The sequence below is a fragment of the Grus americana genome, chromosome 2 (genome assembly GCF_028858705.1).
Source record: "Grus americana isolate bGruAme1 chromosome 2, bGruAme1.mat, whole genome shotgun sequence".
NCBI lineage: Eukaryota > Metazoa > Chordata > Aves > Gruiformes > Gruidae > Grus > Grus americana.
In genome coordinates this window covers 22,780,504-22,788,638 of record NC_072853.1, presented here as the reverse complement: position 1 = coordinate 22,788,638, position 8,135 = coordinate 22,780,504, and positions in this window count along the sequence as shown.

The following is an 8,135-nucleotide window of genomic DNA, read 5'->3' as shown; positions in this document are numbered from 1 at the left end:
AGCTGAGGGACTGTGGTCTCCTGGAGCCAGCCCACGTGTGGGGAAAACAAACCCATTCTCAGACCTGACTGGGTCTTAGAATCATAGAATCATAGAATCTTAAGGTTGGAAAAGACCTCTAAGATCATCAAGCCCACCTGTCGACCCAACACCACCATGTCTACTAAACCATGTCCTGAAGTGCCACGTCTACATGGTTTTTTAACGCCTCCAGGGATGGTGACTCCACCGCCTCTCTGGGCAGGCTGTTCCATGCTTGACCACTCTTATGGTGAAAAATTTTTTCCTAATAGCTAATCTAAACCTCCCCTGGTGCAACTTCAGGCCATTTCCTCTTGTCCTATCACTTGTTACTTGGGAGAAGGGACCAACACCCACCTGGCTACACCCTCCTTTCAGGTAGTTGTAGAGAGCCATAAGCTCTCCCCTCAACTCCTTTTCTCCAGGCTAAACAACCCCAGTTCCCTCAGCCGCTCCTCATAAGACTTGTGCTCCAGACCCTTCACCAGCTCCATTGCCCTTCTCTGGACACGCTCCAGCACCTCAATGTCTTTTTAGTAGTGAGGGGCCCAAAAGTGAACACAGCACTCAAGGTGGGGCCTCACCAGTGCCGAGTCCAGGGGGACAATCGCTTCCCTAGTCCTGCTGGCCACACGATTCCTGATACAAGCCAGGATGCCGTTGGCCTTCTTGGCCACCTGGGCACACTGCTGGCTCACGTTCAGCTGGTTGTCGACCACCACCCCCAGGTCCTTTTCTGTTGGGCAGCTTTCCAGCCACTCTTCCCCAAGCCTGTAGCGTTGCGTGGGGTTGTTGTGACCCAAGTGCAGGACCTGGCACTGAGCCTTGTTGAACCTCACACAACTGGCCTTGGCCCATCCAGCCAGCCTGTCCAGATCCCTCTGTAGAGCCTTCCCACCTTCGAGCAGATCAACACTCCTGGCCAACTTGGTGTCACCTGCAAACTTACTGAGGGTGCACTCGATACCCTCGTCCAGATCATTGATAAAGACATTAAACAGAACTGGTCCCAGTACCGAGCCCTGGGTAACACCACTTGTGACCAGCTGCTGACTGGATTTAACTCTGTTCACCACAACTCTCTGGGCTTGGCCTTCCAGCCAGTTTTTTACCCAGCGAAGAGTGTGCCTGTCTAAGCCTTGTTGCCACTCTTTTAATGTTGGATTTGAGTTCCGGTTTAGGGTGATGCTTTCCTGGTTTATGCCCACCGAGGAGTGGGTTTCCTTGGGAGTAACATGCTGAAATAAACAGAACTCCGTGGAATTTGCTTTTACTCAGAGTGAACGGGGGTCGCCGTGCTTTAGGCACGCATGAAGGAAGATGCAAATGAAAGGGTTTAGACAAGTTTTTAAACATCACTTTGCCTTCCCTGCAAGTATTGAAATGCCATGGACCTTAGATTTTGTTTTGCTTGCAAGTGCTGAAAATAGTGCAGGTGTTTTGTTAAAGAAAATGCTCACAGACCATTTGTCCCCAAATAAGGGGCTTTTCTCCCCCTCCCCCATTTCCTCTCAGTCTTCAAGCACGAGAGCTGACAAGTCAGTCCCCAAGCCCTGGAAGGACCACACGCCCCGCAGCTGCCCCTGCGACAGGAGGAGCTGAGTGCTCCTGTGGAGTGCCAGCCACCTGCCTGGAGCACAAGCACCTTCTCCTACACTCGTGTCCTGTAGCCTTTTTTTCTTTTCCTTAATTGTAGCCCAGCATGTGGCCCCGGTGACGCTCAGGAGAGGAGCCCGTGGCTGTCCCAGCAGTCTGTGGTACCTGCCGTGTGCGTGAGCCCCTCTGCGGGACCTGGACCGCCAGGCTGAGGACGCGGTCGGTTTGTGTGCCCCCCAAACACGCTCCAGTTGGACTCCAGTCGAACAGGAGTGGCCGCAGAGTGGGCTGGAGGCATCAGCCCCTTCCCCAGGGCCCTGCTCCCTCACTGCCCACCACGAGAGCAGCCCCGCGTTCTGCCGGGGGCACGGGCAGTGCCCAGCAGCCGCGAGTCTCTGCTGTGGGCTGAAAGCGCCGGCTGCGGATGCAGGGAGTGAGAGCTCGACGGCCGCATCTGTCATCCTTCAGGAGCGCCTGCGGACACGGTTACTCATCCACAACTCGTGCCAGCTCCAGAGAGGCCTGAGGGAGATGGGCAAACCACCACATCACTCCTTTGCTGTTTCTCCGCAGGCACAGGGCAGCCTGTGAACCACGGCAAAAGGGTCTTTTGGAAATCTACTGTGAAACTCCACAATCGCTGATTTTTAAAAAGAACACAAAAGCTAGAATATTTAATAGGCCTGTCTCTGCTCACCCTGTCCTGCGTTTATAGACAGCATAGAAACTTTACATGAGTTATGAACTAGGTACCAAGCGAAACTCTAGGCTTTCCTCCAGAGCAGTGCAGTTCTGCTGCTTGCTTTTATCAGTTTTCTCAACTGGGCAAGAGAGCCTCATGCAGAAGACGAATTTCTTTGAAAAAAATTAACAATATCTACTTAATGCTGAGACAATCCCTTCTGACATACTGTCAGGGCCTTCAGCTAGTTTGAGCTTAGCTTATCCCAGACCAGGCCGATTTATATGTCATGGCGCATGTCCTCAACTTCACCCTTCCATTGTACGCCTTGTCTGAAACCCTGCTCCTGGGATTTGCAGTTGTTTGTTCAAAATTTAAAAATGTGACAAATAACCTTAGATCTCATTTGAGTGCATAATCAGTGAGAAGCTGGGAACCGTACTGGGTAAAGACATGACTGGTTGATTGAATGTCTGTCACGGGGACGTGCTGCAGAAGCGTCCCAAAGCCCAGCAGTATATCTGTGTGTAAAACACAGGTGTAAATAGAGAGCTTGAGACAGCGTGTTTTAAGGTGAAGTTGCTACAGTGTGAGACAAACCCCAGACGCTCGAAGGGAAAATGTCAACCCACGTTCAAGGGATCTTAAGTAGTCACTGGAAAGGCAAAAATAGTTCACACAGAGAAAGAAAATGTGATCACATGGGAACAGGCGGCAGAAATGAGCCCAGCCGCCCCCCTGTGCCCTGCCAGCGCTGAGGGCTCAGCCCGTGGCATGGGGACCCTGCTCCAGCTCCCAGAAAAGCCTGGCGCTGCTGGGAGGAAGGTGCCGTAATGGACCGTGGGAGGCCCCGGCGTGGCAAGGAGCACCAGTGGCACCATGTCCCCTCTCTCCTCTGCTCCACTGCCCACGGCACGTCCAGAGTTGTGCCCCGCAGTGCTGAGCCCCGTCCTGGCGAGCACGTGGCTCTGGCTGGCGAGTGCGGAGGGTGCCCGTGCCTCCGCAGCCAGGCTTGCTGCTTGGCCACAGCTGAGGTGCAGGGCTTCAGCGTGCAGATCATCTGGGTGCTTTAGTATTGCATGAGTGCACGTTAGGACACTTGGCAGGTGAGCCAGAGTCCTCTCCTCTGAAACTTCCCTAGCTCTGGCCTTCTCTGGGGTTTTGCACCGAGGCAGGAGTTTGTTCCTGCCCAAGCTGCAACCAATATACCTGGTCTGCAGTTCTAATAGAGGTTTGACGTGAAAGAAACTCCCCCCTCTGGGCAGGGGGGTTGCCTCATGGTTGCCAGTGACTGCTTGGGCCAGGAGCAGCTTTGTGTGGCTGCGCAGGGCTGGTACCCAGAGCCGCAGCCCCGCGTGCTTGCAGCCAGGTGAGCAACACCAGCAGGTCGAGTCCTCAGCACTGAGGTCCGGAGCCAGACCTGTGCGTGGGCAGCGGGCAGCAAGGGCACTGTGGGGCTTTACGTGCCTGCCCTTTGATAGCCAGGCTGTGGATGACTCCTCTTAGCTTGCCAACAGCCTGGTTTGAGGCTTGAGATGGTCGAACCCCACAGAAATGCCTGAGCAGGTGGCATCCTTCAATACCATGGGGGACAGCAGCTGCACCCCACCGTGCAGGCAGAGCTGCAGCGACTCGTGGAGGTGGGTGCAGATGGGTGTGTGCTGTGGGTGCAGGAGGACTGGGGTGCAGTGGGGCCGGGGCTGCAGGCTGCCTGCTGCCGCTGGAGCAAGAGCCCGTCCCTTGGGCAGCGCAGGCGACAGGAGAGCCCCCGCTCCGGGGAGATTGCAAAACAGATTTGGCAGGAGCAGAGGAACAGCACGCCAAAATGCGCTAATTAAACCAGCTTTGCGGATTTTTTTCACAAGCCACCAAATAAAACGCTGCTTTGGGAGCTGAGCTGAAGCTGGGAATCCCTCTCTGTTTCTGCCTTTCCCCCTGCTGCGGCAGCCCAGCCCTCTCCCGCCTGCCCACGCCCTCGCATGATCCGACCAGGCCCCGGCAGCCACTGCAGCAGCGCCGTGGAAAAACCGTGTCGTGGCTCTGCAGGGCTGGGACTGCTGGGAGAGCAGCGGCCGAGCGGGCGCCCCGAGCCTGGCACGCTGGAGCCTGAGGGGCTCTTCCCTGTAGGGCTGCCTGTGCAATGGGACTCCCTAAACCCACCTGGAGGATGTTTTAAAAGCAAACATCTCAGGGCATTGTCTGGCCTTCCTCTAGCTAGGGGCGGGGGGGGGGAAACAAACCCGAGCTTGAAAATCTATTCTGGTCTCACATGTGTCTCAAGTGGAAAATTTCAGCTGAACTGATTTAGGCCGGCGGGGTTAAGGGAGGTGAGGCCTGGCTGCCGCTGGCTCCGCTCGGCAGGGAGGGATGGCTCAGCGCGGGCGCCCGTGCCTGCCACGCGGGCAGGGATGGGTCTGGCAGCGGCTGCCTGTAACACCAGCCAGCGGCTCCAGAGGGGAGAGAAAGGAAACCTGAACCCAGGGGGAGCACGGGGGACGATGCAGCCTTCAAACGGCATGGCAGCCGCCACCTCCATTACACCTCCCAGCCTGGAAAAAACCCATCCTGGACTACCTGGGTGCCGAGGCATGGCTTTCCTTCTTGTGCCCACCCTCCCCAGCAGCAGTCGCTCACCCCAGTGCAGCCCGGGAGGGTGTAGCAGCAGGTTATCGGGTGTGGTGGCTGGTGGGTCCCAGTCCTCGTCCCGCAGGAATGGCACGAAGCACGTCGCTGGCAGTGCTGTGCCTACACTGCGGGTGCTGCCAGCCCGGCCCTGCTGCCGGCTCAGGCCTTGAAACCACACCAGGGCAGGTCGCCTCGGGCTGGCGGCCTGTGGGATGGCAACTGCAGCAGAGGAGCGGGTGGCTGTGAGCACCTCAGGGTCAAGGGCAGCTGGAGGAGGAGACGTTTTTGCTCCTCAGCCTTCCCCTCAGCGTCGGTGTCCCAGGGCCACTCACTTCCGGACCTAGAGCTGGCTGGGGACTTGCTGTTGAGGCATTTGTTGTTGGAAAATAATAGTTATTTGTTGAAATTGAAACTTTTAATGGGAGTGTCCGTGTGTGAGACCAAGTTCCTGTTCCTGTGTCCCAGAATCTGTGTCTCCCACCTCTGCTCTCTGACTGCCCTCCTCATGCCCTTTTTTTATCAGCACGGGTCAGTCAGTCCATATCCCCATGCAGGACAGGAAGATTTTGAACCCTCAGACACCTCAAAAGAGAAATGGCTTTTCCAGCCAGCCCTGTCCACGCCATCCACTAGTGCGGCTCCAGCTGGATGTGCCCAGGCAGGGCAGTGGCACAGCTCGAACTGGGAGGAGGGTTTGTGATCTGGTGTCACAGGATCACAGGACAATTCCATGGGGAAGAGGCCCCGCAAGGTCTCCGGTCCAGCTTCTGGCTCTGGGCAGGGTCAGCCATCAGGTCAGACCAGGCTGCCCAGGGCTTCATCCCGTCGGGGCTGGAAAAGCTTCCGGGCCCAGAGCGCGGCAGCCTCGCTGGGCACCCTGGTGTGATGCCCAACGCATCCCGCCGGTTTCCCCCGTCTGAATTTCCAGGGGCATTCAAGGAGCGGGTTAAAACGTTACGTGGGGGCTGCAACCTGTATAACCAGGAGGCTGTGACTCTCTCCAGCGGGCTCTGAAAGCACACAGCCTGCCTCCACGGCTTCCCTGCCCTCCCCGGCTGCCGCCCTGCCTGGCAAAGCCGTTGCCGGGTGCCAGGACACGCGCGATCGGTGCCGAGCACCGGGCCGGGGCTGGGAGCAGGATCGTGCAGAGGAGTCACGGAGAGGAGCTGGGCGGGGGGGGGGGGCAGACTTTCCCTTCCCCCCCCCGCCGCAGCCCGGCTCTGGCAGCTCCCGTGACGGCGGCCGGGCACAGGGCGGGCGGGTGGAGCTCCCTGCCGGCCGCAGCTCCCCGCGCCGGCCGGGACGCCCCGGGAACCAGCCGGCAGCTGGAAACCGGGTACAGGCTGAGGCAGCTTGGCCCTGGTGCCCCGATGCCGCTCGGAAGCGGCAATAGCTACAGGAGGGCTCGCCAGGTATTTCTGAGGGTTTTTAAGGGAATTTACTGGGAGGAGGGTGTCAGAGCACAGCACTGGAGTCCATCGCTCCCACTGAACACAAACCGCTGCTGCCCAGCAGAGCCATTTGCCATCTCTGCATTCACCTAACTGGCCACAGCAACCGATGCACGAGTGACCTCAGGCTGTATTGCTGCTGCTAGGACCCAAAGCATCAGCTCCCCTCTGCTTCACCATCTTAACAGCAGGTATGTCCATTGGAGAAGCATAATAAACTCATGACACAAATATCTGAGTGTTTTTCTTAATGGTACAAAGAAGGGTCACATTCAGAGACTGTGTAGTTAAGCAAAACATATAATCAGGATCTAAAATCATGCAGGTACTCACTAAACCACACCATAAATTCTTGGGCCTGAAATAATTTTCCCTCCCATTTTTGACTGATACCAAATATCTGACCCATACTGATGTAGTATAATAGGACACGTATTGTTACATGATGCACAGCTGACAGAGGTCATGGTCTGCACAACTGCCTACGGCAGCGTTTTGGTCAGAGAACATTACGGTATTATATTCAACAGGACTTAGGGGAATGGCCACATATCACCCCTGGAGAAAGACCTACCTGTATCCGGAGGCTGCTGGCACCCGGTGCAGATGGTAAAGGGACAGGGAACCGGCTCCTGCTGCCCCCTCCCCAAAAGCTTCTCTCTTCTGGCTCAGGTTGACAAGCACAATTAGCTTTGTCCTATGTAGTGACAGGGTAATCCTATTAAAGCCCCTAATTCAGATTAAAGACTCTGCAGTTGCAAAGAGATTAAAATATAAAGTGAAAGCTCATTATTCCAAGGATAGGGACTGTAATAAGGGGGTCCCAGGGCTGCAGAGGGAACAGGTCCTGTGGTTGTCAGGCTCTCAGGGATCAGCCCTAGGTCAAAGACCTCCACCTGCCTTCCCTTGGTGGTCTCAGTACCAGCACCCCAACAAAACCTGCTCCCCCTCGCCAGAGGGAAGCGGTGCCTGTCAGGCACAGGCTCTTCCCTAATCCTCTGGACGAGTACTTGAAGCGCAAGATTCTCATCATGTATTAAAGCAATAAATTAGTAGTAATTTGTGGTAGTGAATTACATGCCACTGCTTACTTGAAATTTTGAATTTTAATACAGGGAGGAAATAAGAGTTCAGGGAATAAGCAAGAAGCCCGCAGTCACAGTGCTTCCATTGTAAGGAAAGATTAAACATGTATTGTCCAATGCCTTCCTTCAGTGCATGGACTGGAGAACTGTAGCAGTCACAGAAATTACTTCCTCCTTCAGTCAGACAGCAATGACAAACCATCTTTGGTACGTACCCCATTTCTCCTCCCAGCTCCTCTCAGGAGCAGGCAGGCAGCTGGCAGAGGCAGCACCCAGCCTGCCCCTCAGGACAGGCAGAGCAGCAGAGCCCCCTTTAGCAGCAGCACCCAGCCTTGCTGCGGCTACGAGCAGCCTTCTCCACAGGGGCATATTTCTGGCTCAGTGGCTGCCTCAGGCCTTGGCAAAGCCCCCAGCACCCACTCTGCGCCTCGCCCAGAGGAGACCAAAGGTCTCAGTGGATCAGAGAGCAGAGCAGCAAGACCAAGCACTAGAGCAGAGCAGGGCCCTTACCCAGCCACCAGCGACTAAAAGCAGGTGTTTTCAAGATGCAAGTACACCTGCAAACCTATTTTTCAGTGCATGCTCCATCTTTTAAAACATCTGTTTCTGATTAGTTTTGGATTTTTAAATTTTTTTTTAAAGCAGGGTTCAAAGCTGTATAAGCTCACTAATGGA